Source organism: Panthera onca, chromosome B2, assembly GCF_046562875.1.
Source record: "Panthera onca isolate mPanOnc1 chromosome B2, mPanOnc1 haplotype 2, whole genome shotgun sequence".
NCBI classification, from domain to species: domain Eukaryota; kingdom Metazoa; phylum Chordata; class Mammalia; order Carnivora; family Felidae; genus Panthera; species Panthera onca.
The window spans coordinates 6,819,992-6,838,198 of NC_138343.1; the positions used below are offsets into that span (position 1 = coordinate 6,819,992).

General features: G+C 42.2%; 2 long non-coding RNA genes across 2 annotated transcripts; one reads left to right on the plus strand and one right to left on the minus strand.

Moving 5' to 3' along the window:
• Nucleotides 1–1,637: 1,637 nt before the first annotated feature.
• LOC132666662 (uncharacterized) lies at nucleotides 1,638–17,188 on the minus strand. Its single transcript, XR_009604768.2, has 3 exons — nucleotides 15,970–17,188; nucleotides 15,764–15,857; nucleotides 1,638–1,749 (listed from the first exon to the last, which is right to left on the minus strand). It is a non-coding gene; the product is annotated as an uncharacterized LOC132666662 (long non-coding RNA).
• LOC132666663 (uncharacterized) lies at nucleotides 1,694–17,976 on the plus strand. The gene is made up of 3 exons (XR_009604769.2): nucleotides 1,694–1,781; nucleotides 17,184–17,274; nucleotides 17,902–17,976. It is a non-coding gene; the product is annotated as an uncharacterized LOC132666663 (long non-coding RNA).
• Nucleotides 17,977–18,207: the final 231 nt, after the last annotated feature.

Sequence of the window (18,207 nt, forward strand, 5' to 3'; positions counted from 1 at the left end):
AAAGAACATAAAGGGTTGAGGAGAATGAAAACTCTTGAATTGTTGGTGGGACTGTTAACTGTACAATGACTTTAAAAAAATATTTGATGACACCTACTGAATCTACATACTCTATGACCCTCACCTCCACCGGTGAATACACGTACATCAGGAATGAATGCTTTTGTCCTCCAAATTACGTACACAACAGTTGTCATATAATAGCCCCTCGCTAGAAAAAAGAAAACAGATATTCATCAACAGAACCCTCTACATCCATAAAAAAAAGAATGAAAGAAAGATACACATGATAATGTAGGTGACCCTTACAGACATGATGATACGGAAAGAAGTCAGGTACAAAAACATACATTCTGTACATTTCTTTTATGTAATATTCAAAAAGAGCTAAAACAGAATAATGGCTCCCCTTGGCGTGTATACTGACTGCAGGGTGGGTGGGAGCCTTGTAGAGTGCTAGAAATGTTCTAGGTCCTACACTGTGTGGTGTTGAAAGATGTTTGTACAGGGGCACCTGGGTAGCTCAGTCGGTTAGGTGTCTGACTTCAGCTCAGGTCATGATCTCTCGGTTCATCGGTTTGAGCCCCACGTTGGGCTCTGTGCTGACAGCTCAGAGCCTGGAGCCTGCTTCGGGTTGTGTCCCCCTCTCTCTCTGCCCCTCCCCTGCTCGTGCTTTGGTCCTTCTGTCTCAAAAATAAATAAACATTAAAAAAAATAAAGATGTTTGTGCATTGTGTAAAAATTCACGACAATCTTCATTTCAAATCTGTGCATTTTGATACATAATTATATTGAATTATAATATAATTCAATTAACAAAATTAAGCAGTTCAACGCCAAACCTAATATCCAACTAAAGAAACACACACACACACGCACGCGCACACACACACACACACACACACACAGAAGTCTGAGTCCAAATATCTTTCATCAAGTTTTTGTTATAGTTAAATGTTGTTCTGTGTTTACATATCTCTTCATTTTATAGATTTGAGAAAACTGTAGCCTAGGAACTAGTAGTTTCATACCCCTGATATATCTAATTATTTTTATAAAACTGAAAGGGATCCCTACTATAATAACAGAAAATACTTATTTTTTATGAAAGAACGGACATTGCTCTCAATAATTCATACACAGTATTCTGTTTTATTCTCAAATCAGACTTATATGGCAAATTCTACTATTATCATTCTTTTACAGATAAGAAAACTGAGGCGTAGAGAGGCTAAGGAGCTTACATAAGATTATCTAGAAAATGATGAAGACAATAGCAGACTTTTAGAATCTATGGCTCTCTCAATCCAAAGATGATATAATTAAGCAGTACACAAAACCTCCAGTTGCCTGCCATAACTGTTCAGAATTTATGTTACACAACACAAAGACTAAGCAGACTATACTCCACTCCATAGGTATTATTTTCTTCAGGAAGGTAAAAGTGTGATGCATTCTATCTTTAAGAGGTGAAATTCTTTTCTGGCTTCTAGATCACTCTCCTATCAGCTTGTTAACTCTTTCCTCAACAACTCTCTCTCCAATGGTAGAATTAGGCTTCTTTGTTACCTCAGCAACAGAGAACTTTTACGCACAATCATTCCGCTGACCGACGACTTTTTCTACTCTCGCTCTGCTTCGTTTCTTTGGGAAAACATCTAAGATCAAATTAAAACTGTTTTCAGCACCTCTTCTGTCAGTATTTGAACACATTGATGAGTATTTCCCAAGAGAAAAGGCTGATTTCTCCTGGAAGAATGAGAAATATTGAGGAACTGAAGGTATGGCATGATTGTGCTAGACCTGATGATATGGGACATTAGGCTAACACTTTTTTTAGTTTGTTTATTTCTTTTGAGAGAGAGAGAGAGACAGAGAGTGAATGCAAGCACTACTGGGGGGAGGGGTTGAGGGAGAAGAGACAGAGAATCCCAAGTAAGCTCCATGCTATGAGCATGGATCCCGACGCAGGGCTCGAACTCACAAACCGTGAGCTCATGATCTGAGCCAAAGTCAAGAATCGGATGCTAAACCAACTGAGCCACGTAGGCACCCCTAGACTAACATTTTAAAACATACTCCTTCCCCCTTCCGCAGAAAAGGAAAAAAAAATTAAGCAGTTTGTTTTTTACTGTTTGTAATATGCATGCATATTTATTTCGGTCAACAGTCTCCATATTAATATTGTATTTGATTAATGTTTAAATCGGTTGCTCTTTGTTTAGTAGCTTTCCTTAAATGTTTCAGTACATAAATACTATTTTCAGGGGGAATTCTAGTGTCCTAGCATACTTATAAGAGGTGATGTGCCCCGCAGACCAGACAAATGAGGGGAAGTCTATTCATGGGTTTAAGAGTCAAGGCAACTGAAATTTAAATGAAGCCAGTGGGTTACTTCCACTATGGTTTCACCAGTACCAGAACAGAGTCAGACAGCAACGAAGACTCAATAGAAACAGGGCTGACAGTAAGATTTTTCTTGTTTCTATTTAATGGATGTGACAGTGTTTTTCTTCTCCAATTCTCACTTCTCGCTTCTAAATGATTTTTAAAAAAAAGCTTTTTTTTAAAGAAATTTCTTTTTAGAGTAGTGTTAGTTTTATAACAAAACTGAGAGAAGGTACAGGGATTTCCTGTATATCCTCCTTCCCCGGGTATGCACAGACTCCCCCAGTGTCCCCAGCCCCCACCAGCGTGGTACATTTGTTATAATGGATGGACCTACCTTGATGCACTGTAATCACCCAAAGTCGACAGAGTACATTGTAATCCCCTCTTGGTTTTGTTCATTGCATGGGTTTGCACCGATGTGTAATGACACGTATTCATCATTATAATATCGTCACTGCCCTGAAACTCTCCTGTGCTCTCTCTCTTCGTCTTTCTCCCCACCCCATCCACCAGCTCTGGCAATCCCTGATCTTTTTACTGTCTCCATAGTTCTGTCTCTTCCAGAATACCACGGAGTTGAAATGATACAGTAGGTAGCCTTTTCAGATTGGCTTCTTTCACTTAGTAAAATGCACCTTAGATCCCTGCGTGTCTTTTGTTGGTTTGATGTTCATTTCTTTTTAGCGCTGAATAACAGCCCATTGTGTGGATGGATCACAGTTTATTTGCCTGTTCACCTACTGAAGGACATCTTGGGCCCCTCCAAGTTTTAGGAATTGGGAGTTGAGCTGCTGTAGGCATTTGGGTGCAGGTTTTCGTGTGGCCATACAGTTTCAACTCCTTTGGGTAAATACCAAGAAGAGTGATTGCTGGGCCCTACAGTAAGAATATGTTCAGTGTTGTAAAAAACTGACAAACTCTCTTCCCAGGTGACTGAACCTTCTTGCACTCCCACCAGCAATTAATAGGTATTCCTGTTGCTCTAGTAAGTGATTCCCAGTGGAGGAAAATGTCTATGCATTTTAGGCCTTCTTGAGTAACCTGGGTCTCCTTTTAAGAGCACCCCTCTTGGCTTTGTTCTTGTACTCATCGAACCATGAACATCTCTACTATTGATCACGATTTGTGGACCATGTTTATTTTGACCCTGTTACATGCAATAGTTCTATGTCTCTCCTCTGAGGGAATCAATTCACTCTGAAGATTAGAAACAGAAGACCATCTCACTTTGACCAAAAACAACGTTTCGGGAAAAACGAAAGTAAAAAAACAGAAATAATTCAAGAATCAAGCATTAAGGAGGATGACCTGTTTTCCTGATTTTTGTACAACGAACGCCTTGGACTTGAACATTAACTCAGCAGGGGCCTTCTCTGCAGGTGACACGTGTTGTTAATCTTCACAACAAATGCTAGACATCCAGGAGGAAGGAATGATTGCAACCTCAACTTTAAAAAGAGGGAGAGAGACTCATGCAGCAAAACACAAAAACGATCAATACTCTGGAATTAAAAAGAGGTGTTAGTTTCATTTTTGGAGTACAGTCTGAGGACCTTGGTAAAATCCGAACATGCTTATCAAACACAGAGGCTTGCTAAGGGACCACGGCTTTTCCAGTCCAGACGCTTCTGTTCTACTCTGTGTCTCCCGCTAGTTCAAGGTTAGATGTCAGGACTCCATTTACTCGAACACCATGAACCATAAACAGCTCTAGCCTTGGATCGTTAGAAGCATCTTGAAAGTTTTGAAGAATGAGAGCAAATGGCCATTTAGGCTTCCAAGTTGGCCTGCACCCTCCTTCCCCTATGTTTGTGCATCTGTTTCGTTTTGTCCTTTCGTTTTGTCACTTAGTCCTTCAGGTTGACCTGTGACCTGTGACCCCAAGCCGCTTCTCTTGTGGGAGAAGTCCAGATCTGCTTCCAGCTTGCAACCTAAATGCCCCGACCTCCTTGTCACTCGGTGCCTACCACCTTTCACGTGCAAGTTACAAAAGCCAGAGCAATCTCCAGCCCCCATCAAGGGCAGAGCTCCAATTTAAGAGTCATGGCTGGAGTAGGTGTTATTTGTACCCCGTGTCAAGCGGTGATTGTTCACATCTGGCTGCAAGTGGAATCGGGCTTCGGATTCTTCAGAGCAGTGCAGAAAACTGGCGCTGAGGGGGTTGGGGGCTGGGAAGGTGGTTTGGACTTATCTTGTGGATTTGAGGCAAGTAACGAAGGGACCTCGTTAGTACAGAAGCATAACCAAATATGTTCCCTTTAACGGTAAGTGACCGCACGGACGTATCTCCATACATACCTGTGCCACAAATTCAAAAGAAGTAGCCTATCAAGGCATCAAAGTGGAATCGGCATTCTTGCCCGTAAGCTTTTCTGAGAACGGGATTATGATCCAACCAAGCGGTTGCCACGCCCAGACGCCGCACACACACACAGGTGCACACACACGTTACCATCAGCTATGGGTGCACATCTGATTTCTTCACACCAGGAAAGCAAGGACATTTAAAAACCTTATTTCTACCCTTGTCTTCTTTCCTTTTTCTCCTCCTTGGCCCTTTTGTGTCGTGTATACAAAGAACACATGTTTACGGCTCAATTCTCATACCCGAGGATTAGAATGAAGCCACATGTAAAAGCTGTGTGAATACTGATGGACTCAAAGACGTCCTGGCCACTGTTTTTTTTTTTTTTCCTGAGAGAAGTCTCTTGGGGCGAAAGCCACACACGACATCCGCTGCTATTCAAATATTTCATTTCCTGCACTGATGCAGAGCGGCATAAAAATGTACATTGGATACATACCATTCTGTGTGACAGAAAGATAGAAATGTGGATTATAATTAGGGAGAACCTAAAAAAAATCCACTGTATGGGAGGCTAGGCACAGATTTCAAAAATTAAAACAATACAGACAATATAATTGAAAGCCAAGAAAACTATTCGCTAATAAACACGAAGATCCGCTTAGGGTTTTCTTTCTCCCTGAAACGTTCCTTGCTACCTCTTCCAATATTAATTAACAAAACTGAGTTAGTCCTAGGGCAACAGATCATTAAATATACAAAAAAAAATATGAATTGCCCTGTCATTCTTTTAATATCATACAATGAGATAATCTAAATTAATCAGATAGGGAGATGATTAAACATGTCTCTTTCTTTTTTAAACGACACAATTGAACATCAAAGAAATAATGCAGAACAGATTATTTTTAAGCTGTCATTTTGACAGCTGCCCTTTAATTCCTATTTTGGCAGGACCTTGAATAATACATAAAACAACAGGATAACAGACGTGTAAACGGAGGTCTTCCGACGTCCAAGATTGCTTCCGATACCTGTCTTCCTCTGCAGGGCTGTGGCCCTGAGCTAAAATACCTAAGGTTTGGTAGGGATAGCACGCCCCTTTTGTTTTGTTTCCTTTTACTTTATAAGTCTTTACAAGACATCAGCATCAAGAATAAGAACTTTTCAGGAACGCATTCACTCCTGAAACAGATGATTTCTACATCCAGAGTCTGATTTTTCTAAAGCGTAATTCACAGCAGTTGTGATAAAATTCATTCTCTTCTATGATACTGCAACGGATGAGTTCAGTCAAAACAATGAATGTCCCAGATGACAACTGGGATAGTCTTCCTTCCTCCAGGGGCCCTCTTTTCCTACTTAGTCCGTCCTTGGGAGACTAGCATCCGTCATTACACAGCCATCTTCCTTTCTTGACATCTCCACATTTTGCACGAGCCACATGAGTGTTCTGCAAGCTTCGTTTTTAGACTTGCTGCTTCCGTCTGCAGGCACTGAGGATTGCACTTTGTAGTCCCTTACAGTGGCATGCCAAGAGAAACCACACCCCCTGGTATTTACACCTCTGTGTAGTGCCTGCTCCTTAAATCTGGGCTGGGCCTGAAACTTGCATCGAACAACAAAACGATGGAAGCAATGTTGTCCCAGCTCCAGGCCTGAGGCTGGAGAAGGCCTGACAGCTCTGGCTTTTTGCATTTTCTGGGAGCCCAGCTTCCCTGTGAGAAGTACGGCCACCCTGCCAGAGAGACCACGAGGTGAGACCGTGTGCAGAATGCATCGGAGAAGCAGAAACCCTGGGGCTACCGCAGGAAAACGGATTCCCCAGCTGGAAGAGAAAATGGAAGCCCGGACATACGACCCCACTTGGGCCATTTTGAGTCATACACTGCTACACCCCTAACAAGCCACTCCCTTGTGCATGATGAGAAAGGTAAGAGGGTGGTTGTTTTAAGTCATAGAGTTTTAGAGTTGTTTGTGCACAGTGGTATATACCAAACTGTCTCTATTGCTTTGACTGCTTATACATTTCAAAAAGTCAAATAGCATTTAACCAATAATACCCACGGCCCCCCTCGGTTGTGATGCTGTCTTAATCCAGCATCACCGGCCTCTACTCGGTCTCCTAGATTGAGAGTCTCTAAGAGACAAGTTAGTGCAATCGGAGACAAAAGAACTCTTCAATGGGTGAGGCCTTTAAAAATACGACATCACATGATTATCTGGAGAAGCTTGCTATTTCCTTCCTCAGTAAAGGTACTTTTTCATGTTGCCTCTCTTCTTGGTAACTCCTAGGTAAAGGAGAACAATTTTCTAATCTGCAACCCCCCTCTAAGGGAAACCGGGAGAAAGACAAACACAACTTCAACTCAGTGGAACGCGTTCCAATCTAGAGAACGAAATTTCCCTGAACTGCCTTGATCTCCCTGAGCGTAGAGTGAACCCCAAGATGATATTCCATTTACCCATCTCATCTGTTCATTCACGGAGCACTAAACAAACTTACGAGGAACTCGACAATGTGTCAGAACGCTATTTTCCTTTGCTCTAGTTACTTTTTTAACTTTTTAGTAACTAGAAAATTTAAGCTGATAAAGTTCAAGAATAATCTATTTCTCACAGATCTTTTGAAGCCAAATATATTTGTTTTTAAATATGCATCACAGCTGGGACATTACTCTCTATTTTCATGTTTGTTTCAATATTTAGTTTAGAGTTACTCAGAAAGGATAAGCATAGGCAACAGGGGGATGGGAAGATGGAGACACATAAGTGAACGTGTGAATCAATGAACAATACTGAATTAAGTAGAGTGTGGGAAGGTGAAATGCTACAAATATACCTCATGTTGAATGTTTACTCAGGTTTACCATTAGAAGATAAAAGAATAAAATAGAGCCATATTTTAGAAGGCAGGAAGAATGCTAACTTAGTCCTGGGAAAAGAAAACTGGACGTTCAGTAGACTTGAAAAAAAAACAAGAAAGGCAAAACTGCCAGTTGTCGGAACTGGAGAAGGCAGGAGAGAGGCCAGCAGTATCCTGGAGGCACCACAGGGTCACTGCTGGGAGCCGTTCCCGCATCCTTCAAGTCTAGGAAAATACGCAGAGAGGACACAGAGGCTCCGAAGCTCGCCATCATCACCGTACCAGACAGACTTCAACACGTCTCAGTAGGATCCATTTGGCTCATTTCTGTGAGGAGATTTTGAAGTCCCATCTTAGATACATTACACAGAAGCAGAAAAAAGTTAATGAATGACTGTAAATGTGTCCACTAATTGTTAACAAGCAATGAACAAAAAGCAGAAGGGTGGGGGTTGAGAATATGGAGAAAATTGCCTCTATCATCTAGAAAAAAACCTCATAAATGTGCAAAAGAGAATACGAATCCTAGAAGGCAAAATTACCCACAATACAGATGGAAAGGGTAAAGGGATGGGGTGGTAGTTTTTAGGGTGAACCCTAATCTGTCTTTGTTCTAAAGGTACAACATTTCAAATATCAGTATCAAATATCAATATTCAATATCAATCAACAATTCAATCAGGGACATTTGAAAGAAGTTTGCTGCATACCAAACCACCCTAAACCTTACAGGTTAAAAAAAAACACTGATTTAGGGGTGCTTGGGGGGCTCAATCAGTTAAGTGTCCAACTCTTGATTTCAGCTCAGGTCATGATCTCACAGTTTGTGAGATTGACCCCCATGTTGGGCTCTGCACTGACAGCAAGGAGCCTGCTTGGGATTCTCTCTCTCTCTCTCTCTCTCTCTCTGTGCCCCTCTCCCACTTGTATGCATACACTCTCTCTCTCTCTCAAAATAAATGAGTAAACTTTAAAACAACAACAACTCTGATTTATGTGCTCATAATTCTGCAGTTTGTGCTGAATTGTCTTTGACATGGTGGCCATTGGGGTGGCTCAGCTGGGGCTAAAGGATGTCCTTCCGCAATGGCTCACTCGGTTGTCCCGCAAGCTGAAGCCAGTTGTCAGCTTGAGGCCCAGGGGCTGCCGGCAAGGGCATTCGTGCCTTCTCAGCTGGCCCCTCCCTACAGTTTGGTTCATCTGCCCTCTGGCCCTCAATGATTTATGTCCTTTCCCCATGCAAAATATATGTACTTCTTCCCATGAACCCGAAACCTCATCTCATTCCAGCATGGCCTTATGCTTGAATTCCAGGTACTCACCCCCTAAATCTAGGTGCAGAGGACATTCATCAGGCACCCTCCCACTTGATTTGGAGACCTGTGAGCATATGAGATAGACTTTCTCTCCCTCATCTCCCCAACATACAATTGTACACCAGGAACAGGAAAACCGTAATAGAAACTCCCATTCAAAGACAGGGAATATGGAAGCCACGTGGTAATCATTGGTCAAAGAAACTCTGGAATCTGTTGGGGTAAACATAAACAGTTCCTTGATTAGGGCCTGGCATGGTTTTCCCATGACTACTGGCTCCATCCTCTGACCTGCCCTTCCTTTTCCATAATAAATAACCAATATTTGTAGATGAGTAGCTTTCTTCACTACTTCCTGCCAATAGGAATCCAAGGGTCCAAAGGCCTCTGTTATTTGGAACTGTGTCTGTCCCTTTTAATCCAAATTGGAAGTCCTTCTGTTAATACAATTGCCTTCAAAGTCCCATAGATTTCCAACGAATCTCATTGTAATTCATCCCCTTACAAAACATATAAAGGTCACAAAAGCAGATCTCTTTGAAAAAGACTCCTCTGTAATTTTGGCCACGGCACAATGTCTTATAATTCTTAGATGGCTTTTGTTTAGCTGAAGGGCTCAATGTGGTACACCTTTAAGATGCTCAGAAACCCAGGGTTCCCCGGGTGGCTCAGGCGGTTAGGCATCCGACTTTGGCTCAGGTCATGGTCTCACAGCTCGTGGGTTCGAGCCCCGCGTCTGGCTCTGTGCTGACAGCTCAGAGCCTGGAACCTGCTTCGGATTCTGTGTCTCCCTCTCTGTCTGCCCCTCCCCTCCTTGCACTCTGTCTCTCTCAATCTCTCTCTCTCTCTCTCTCAAAAATAAACGTTAAAAAATATTTTTAAAAAAGATTCTCAGAAACCCTATTGTCTAGCAGAGAGGGTCTAGGAAACATCACCTCATGTCCTTCAAAGGAAGTAACAAATGGTCTTAAGACCTGACCCTAACCCAGACACCGCCTTTTACCTACAATGACAGCCTTGGTCCTTCCCTGACGGCCGTTCTTTACTTTGAGGATTATTTAACACATGGAAAAAGTGTGAATGAGAAGCAGCCATATTTGAATGAAGCCAACCCTGGTGTCTTTACATTTCTTTTTAATTTTGCCTAACGACCAAACTTTCCTCGTTAGTGCATCTCATGCCTTTTATCCCTTATCAGAGGAAGTACATTTGTGCTCTCAAATCCTGCTGGGAGGTCTCCATCCCCAGGGCCACAACCCGATTAAGTACCTTCCTCCTCACCTGCCTTACAGGGAAGTCCGCACTCACTCCTCTGCCGGCCCCACTCCCTCCAGTCACCAACATAACTTCCTTCCATTTGCCCATTCGTAGGAAAAGTCTCCTTGAGTCCCTTCAGAGTTCTGCCTGCCACCTAATCCCAAAACCAATTAGTAGCACGTGATGAAGCTTTCTGTCACAGGGACATCCCATCTGCGGGTACCAATCTGTTTGTTTGTTTTTCCATTTTCTATTGCTGCCTTAAAAAAACACCCCAAGACTAACAGCTTATGACCTCTCACAATCATCAGTTGACTTGGCTGTTTTTCTGCTTTACCTGGTGTTGACTGATGACTGGGGGGTTTAAAACGCCCTCACTCGTGAGATAAGTTGGTGCTGGCTGGCTGTGGGGAGCCCAGCTGAGGCTGTCTGCCTGGGACCTTTGGTCTCTTTGCCAGCTGGGTTCCTCGGTTCTTTTCCATTTTCGCTCTCCATGTGCTGATCTCGAACATTCCCAAATGTGAGGTTCTCAGGGAAGTTAGGCTCCTTACACAGTGGCAGATTTCCACAAGCACAAAATGCAAAACCTGCCAGGCTCAGGTCCAGAAACGGCACAACAGCATTCCCTTGTTGAAGGCAAGTCACATGCGCCGGGAGTCGGCCCCGGGAGGTGTGACTTACAGGGGCCGCAGAAGTCAACAGTCTGTCACAATAAAATGCAGTTCCCTTTGTTACAAGGGGATGATAGGACGGTGGTTCTTAAAGTGTGGTCCCCACACTGGCAGCATCAGCATAGCCAGAAAACTGTTTCCAAACACAGATTCTTGGGCAGCATCCCAAATCTACTGAATCAGAAGTTCCGGGGACAGGTGCACAAATCTATGTTTATCGGGCCTTCTGGGCAATACTGTTGCCGACAGAAGTTTGAGAATTCAAGGGCAAAAGAAATGCATTAAATTGCATTTGCATCATATGTGGAAAATGTGAAAGCGTAACCCACTTGTCAACTCTAAATATGGTTTAGTTAGCTCGTACTTTTTGACAAGACATTAGTTATTAAAAACTCCATTTTAGTTCGAGCCCCGCGTCAGGCTCTGGGCTGATGGCTCGGAGCCTGGAGCCTGTTTCCGATTCTGTGTCTCCCTCTCTCTCTGCCCCTCCCCCGTTCATGCTCTGTCTCTCTCTGTCCCAAAAATAAATAAAAAACGTTGAAAAAAGAAAATTTTAAAAACTCCATTTTGCTAGCAGCGTTCCTTGACTATTAGAATAAACCATCCTCTCTAATATGAACATGGTTGATAAGTAGTTAACAATTGTCCTTGCTTCTACACACACGCTTTTTTCTCTTTCTTTTCACTCTTCGGTCGTTGCTGTTGTTGCTCTCGCTGCTGTTGTTTTTGTAATATTTCGTGTTCGAATGATAAGTATTTTTGTCACACACAGTTGCTTATTCCTGGGATGTGAGCAAGGAGGTGGACAATGGTAAAGAAAGAAGTTAGCACACATGGTAAATATCGTCAGCGCCATGAACGACTTTTTTCTGTGACGCTATTTTTGAAAACAACCTGAACGTGGCAATTTAAGACAAAGACACTCAGTTGGTAGGGGATTATCATCTTGTCCAAGAACATCTGCTAGGGACATGATTATCCGTACATCCTGATCATTCTCTCTTTGGTCCAATGAGGTTATGCATGTGCCAATAGCTCAGTCTGCTCCACGATCCTCCAAAGTGTTCAGGTGTTTGCAAAATTAACCTCTCAAAATATTGCAACTGGAAATGGCCTATGGAATTTCATTAATTGATTAAATTCTCCGTGCCATTAAAGCAGCGCGTTTGGTTGCCAATAAAAATGTATCACGGGAAGTGGTTTGTTGGGGATGAAAAAGCAAAAAAAAAAAAAAAGGCTTCCAATATCTCATTGGAACCAAAAAGAAACTTGTAGTGCTGAACTCTGGGCAACAACTCTGCGATCAAATGGCATTTGTAGCCATTAGACGAGGGCACTAACGAGAGCAGTCGTGGCCACAAAAGCCTTGAGCACGTTTTATTGTATTTCAGCAAATGCTCATGGAGCACATTATACGTGCCAAGCACCAGTCTCCATCACGGAGTCCCTATACCAATCTTGTGCTGTAGGCAGTAGTCTTACCCCCATTTTACAAATCGGGAAACAAAGCCAAATAGCAAGGTCGGGATCTGAACTCATACAGACTTGCTGCAGAGTTCGTGCTCCTATCCAGTGTGGAATGGGTTCTTTACGTTGATCTTAGACTCTCACTCTGCAAATACTTGGTTGTGTACCAATACGGTGAATCGTGAAGAAGTTAAAACCAATTCTTAGAGTCTAACCATCTCAAATGGAAGTAGGGGCCAGCATCATAGAGCAGATAATAACCTTCTGCATGCACAATGGCTTGATTTTAAAAGGCCCTGGACACACTCCATCTCATATGATTTACAAAATTCTCAAAAGGGCTTTGCTCCAATCTGCCCTTATGGAAAAAAAGAAAAAAAAAACAGGCTTCAGAGGATTAACTGATTTTGACAGTTTGTACAACTAGTAGGGGTCACAGCCAGAATTATTTGCCAGTATACTGGTCTCAAGTCCCATACGTTTCCTGGAAACCCCAGAAATTCTCAAAAGTCAAGTAACAATTCACAAAGAAAGAGAAGCAGGGGTGATTATAACCAATACCCTCACCCGAACAGCAAAATCCCCAAGGTATGTGGCCTTTAAAATGAAGTAAAGGTTTTCATTTTACTTTATTTCAAATAAATTTCAAAGTTACACTTCTAATGTATCTCCTACTCTTACATTTCAATCTCTTTCTTTCTTTCAGTGGGAGAGACAGAAATGAAAACAGAGACCGACATCCGGGGTCACCCAGTCCCTGCTCTCTGGGTATACACACCCACGCAAGCATGCAATATGAAAGACAGTGGTCTTTCCCAAGTATGTCCCAGGAGGCAACTGGTTGAGAGTCATAACCGGGTGACATGGCATGGTTTTTCTTTCCTTAGAATACATAGACTGGCACATAAGATAGGTGATGCTTGGTGGCTCTCCCTACTGGGTCGGTGTGCATTTGAAATAAATAATCACTTCCAGGACCCCATTCCCACTCTGCCTCCCTTCCGCAAACTTCCCGAGGAGCCACTAAGTGTTAAGAAAGTTTGAGCACAAGGATAGAAAGAAGAGAAGGTGCACACAAATGGAAGGTTGGATATTTGGGGACAGCCTCCAGCAAAAGCAACCAAGCAGGAAGCAACGTGGGTTACAGAGAAGTAGGCACGGGTGGGTGGGTTGGAAGAAGGGCAGGGCTTGAGAAGATTCAGACGGCGCGGCATCCAAGGAGACGAACTACTCCCCACTCTGCTCTGACTCCGTCTATTGGCGTGACCTACCGCAGTCCTGCCGAACTCGGGCTGAAGCCCAGTGGACGCTTAATACCATTCGTCGTGTGAATTTACGTCTGCAACTTCTGTGTCCCGGGCATTCAGGGCAAACATTGTTTCCGTTTCTTGCCCATTTCATGCCTCATTTCAGAGTGGCATAGTCACCATGTGGAAACTAGGGCTGCCAATTTTAACAAGTAGAGACCCAAGAATCGCGAAGCCTGCGTTGCCTACATCAGGCGTCTCCTGTTTCCAAACCGGAGGATGGAGGTAGGGAGAGCAGCCGAAGTTAACAGTGGATCCCGTGTTTGCGTAAGTGGCCTGTTTTCACTGGGAGGCGAGTGTGCATTGCATAATCCCTTGAGAGAATCAGATCGCTGGTTGGTGGGCCTCCGGGGCCAGGACACCTGTGCGGTGGAGACGCTCCATGCTCTGTGAAGGGCCTTCCCACGTCACATGCTTAGCATCTGGCCCAGGATGGTAGCTGTTTTCTGAGGGCCAGTTGCTTGCAGAAAATAACTGGAGCTCTGTGGAGACTCTATTTCTGTCTGCTTTTCTCTCTGAAGCTGACTACTCTCTTTCACACTCTGCCCTATCTTGGGCGGCTTTGAAGCCGAAGCCTGACACACTGAACTGGTTTATCAATGTCCAGTACAGAAGGCATAATCTATCAGTCAGTCCCTGACACATTAGGAAAGTGGGATGGATAATAAAAGTTGGATGGCACTCCATGGAGGTCATTTCCCTGAGAGTCCCATATTTCCAAGCGTGCTAAGGGTCGTGTGTCTCCTGTAGTTTCAAACCACTGCCTTATATGGCAAGGTCATTTCTATCCCGCTCCTGGGAGTGCTTAACCGTGCCTGGCAGAATGAGCGAGTGTCAGAACTGACAAAGAGGTGAATGCTAATTTATGTAAATGGGATGAGATTTGGACATTTATGTTGCTTTTATAATTTACCTACTTGGATAACTTTCAGAAAGTAGCGTATTTTTAAACACTCTGCCTTTCTTCCTCCCCTTTTTCTTCCTTCTGTCCTTCCTACCTTCCATCCACCCTCTTTCCCTTCTTGTTTTTTGTTTGCTGGTTCTTTCTTCTTTCTTTTGTCTTTAATGTAATGTGAGAAGTCAAATCTGTAGGTAACAGACCTTATTTGCCTGGGCGAACAGAGTACTTATTTTCTGAAGGCACATCAGGGGCCATTGTGTCTAAATTGACGCCTGCCATTTAAAAAAAAAAAACAAACCTGCATTTCCTGGGATGCCTGGGTGGCTCAGTCGGTTAATGACCGACATTGGATGTTGGCTCAGGTCATGATCTCAGTCGTGACATGGAGCCCGTGTTGAGCATGGACCCTGCTTAGGATTCTCTCTCTCCCCCTCCCCCAAAGTAAAGAAATAAACAGTTTTTGAAATGTACATTTCCTTCAAAAAGAAGGAAATCATGCCATTTGTGGCAACAGGAATAGAAATAGAAGGCATTATATTAAGGGAAATAAGTCACAGCAAAACAAACACTTTATGGCATCACTTATATGCAGAATCTAAAAAGGAAAAGAAAAGAAATAAAGTTGAACTCATAGCAAGAAAGAGTAGAATGGGGGTTGCCAGGGGCTGGGGGTGGGGGCAAGAGGGAAGGTGAAGTGTATACACTTACAGTTTTAAGAATAATGTCTGAGGACCTCATGTAAAACATGGTGACTGTAGTCGATAAGACTATATTGTATAATTGAAATCTGCTAAGAGAGTAAAACTTAAATGTTCTCACCAAAAGAAACCCCCAAAAACAAGAAAAAAAAGCAAAAAAACCCCACCAAAAACAAAGATAAAGATGTAGAGGTGATGAATATGTTGTTAGTTCAGTTGTGGGATGTGGGAGTCCCTTGATAACATACATGTATGTTGAGTCATCGCATTGTACCCTTTAAAGGTCTTACAATCTTATTGTCAATTATATCTCAATAAATCTGAAAAAAAAATTAAAGCTGAAAACAAAAATAACGGCCCCCCCCCCAAAAGGTGCGTGTCCTTTCTAGCGGCAATTTGCCTTCTCTTCCATTTATTCAACTTCCTGGGAAGTAAAAGATGGTCCCATCACGCTGATTCTTTGCTGCGGCTCCAAACCAAAATTATAGGCATGAAAGGGTCCTGCACAAGTAACTCCGCAGAAGTCTGGGTCTTCCGACTGTCAACCAGCCTGAGATAAGAGTGCAGATGAGAGCCATACCCACCAAGACTGCTGAAGCCAGTACCTGTCATGGAACATTCACCGGGTGGCACGAGCTGGCCAGTCAGCTGTGTATCCTCACCCCCTATCAAACGTACCTGTGAGTGTATTAGAAGAGAGAGGACCATGTTACGTATTGTATGGCAGCCTGAATTAAATATGTCCCTTTCTGGAAAATTCTCAATAGCGTGAGATTGGACAACAGCTTACCTGGTACCCATGCTGTCAATGTAGGCACAGGATATTATTTTAGATGCAGGTGCTTTCAAGCTGTGGTTCCTGGTGCAGGCGACTCAAGACACTAGTGATCAACTAACAAATAGAATGCCCAGGCTTACCGGTGAACTTTTAAGCCCATGTAACAGTGATATTACCCCACATTTTTATGCAGAATATTTAAAATTAAAAAGAAAACTCACTTCGTGCTTTTTGGCTGATCTCTAGAAGTTGTGACAGCAATTCCCATGACCTCCATGTTGTTGGTTCATCACTTCCCTTGGAAATGTCCATCTCTCCCCCCCAACACACAGGGCATCCACATTTTCTTCCATTATCCCGCCAATCACTTTGCTGGACTTTACTTATCTTACTTAGGATGGTGCTATCCTTAATATCATAAGACTCAGAATGAATCAAATTGAGGAAATGGTAGAGGGAAATGGCTAAGCTTTTTCTCTTTTGGAAATGCTGGTTCAATTTTTCCCATGAAGATAGAAGTTGGGAGGGTAAGTATATTTTGCACTAAAACCAAACTGATTCTGTAAATTTCACAAGAATAATGAGAGAAATTTACCAGTGACTAACACAACTATTTACACTCAGCGGAGGGGTTAACAGGTTGATCACGTGTGATAAAATAGCAAAGAAATTCAGGTCATAAGAACTGAAACTCTTAACACTCAGTCAATGTTAGGAACTTCCTACTTGCCTTCTCTCTAGTGAGAAGCAAGGTTTTATTTTACAGTTGTGAATACGCGATTAATGCTAGGAGATTATTTTTTTTAATCTCACCCGCTCCTACTTGGCATGAAAATCCTTCAAGACAAATTAGCTCACAAGACATTTCTTTAGAAACGCCAGCTACCAAAGCAATCATGACATATTTAATGATCTGATTAGAACTATTTTTTTTGTGATTAGAACTATTTTGATATTTTAAATATAGATGGCAAGAAGTAAAATCTTTCATGTTTATGGCACCTTCTATTCTGGATAAAATTCAGTAAACTTGGTATCTGGAATACTGATCAGAATATTTGCTACCCATGAAAACAGCAAGCCAGCCATGAAAATGCCTGTCTTATTAACTGTGAAAACTGAAACACAGAGGGAAAATATAATCTGTTTTAAATATATTCTAGCATGCAGAGAAATGGAATGTATTTGGAAGGTTATAACTGGAATATCTCCTTGCTGTTTTCCAGGATGTGTTTATGTTTTACAAAGAATTAGCAGAGGCACAAGATGAGGCATAGAAAGTGACCTGATATTCTTATCTGGAAAGCCTGGAAGAGGGTATGTCAATATAATATTTTATTTATATTCCTAGGTGCTAAGGAATTATCTATTTTTTTTAGAAAATAGATTTTCTCCAAGAATATATGCAAAAGGGTTACAATTAAACTTCCTCCCTACAGAAGTGTGTAAAATTTTCCACCCTTGAAGCTATAGCATATGTATTTCTCAAAAAGACAAAAAAAAAAATATTAGCAAACCACAAACACATGTGCACACACTGGGAAAATTGGATTGCTTTACTCAACCGAGTGAATAGATTCATTTATTGACTTCTGAGTCTCTATTTGAATATAAATGTGTGTGAAGTGATTATTTTTATTAACAACAAACAAACCAAATCTACAGAAATGGGAGCGGGTTGAACCTAGCATCACCAGCCAGGTCAGGTCCTGCTGCTGCCAATGACCTTGATTAGGGTAACAACTTTCTGCCTCTTTTCATGAGCAAAAACTCCATAATGTATTCCCACCCATTGACTGGGAAAGCTGTCTTTCCAATGTGAGTTGTTCCTATTAACCAGAACAGGAATATTTGCGATCTTAACATTTTCCCATAATTTTCCATAAAATTAAGGATGCGACAAGGATGTTGGCTCAGCGTAATCGTTTTGGTTTTTACGTTTAGGTGTCCATCGATACAGAAATCATCCAACAGAGATGAACTCTAAACTTATGAACTCTCATAGAACTCTACGATCCATCAACTTCAAGAGCGAACTCCTACATACCTGTATAATCATTTAATTTTTCCAGTCTATGCTTTGTCTTTAAAAATATTTGTAAAGCTCCTTGATGACAGAAACCGAAACTCTTCTGAGAACATCAGGACTTTTGTGTTCTTGACAGATTTGGCAATTTCCCATCTTCCCCTCCTGGGGTCTTTCACTTGCTTCCTTTTCCTTTTCCTCTCTTTCCCATAGTTAGGCAATCT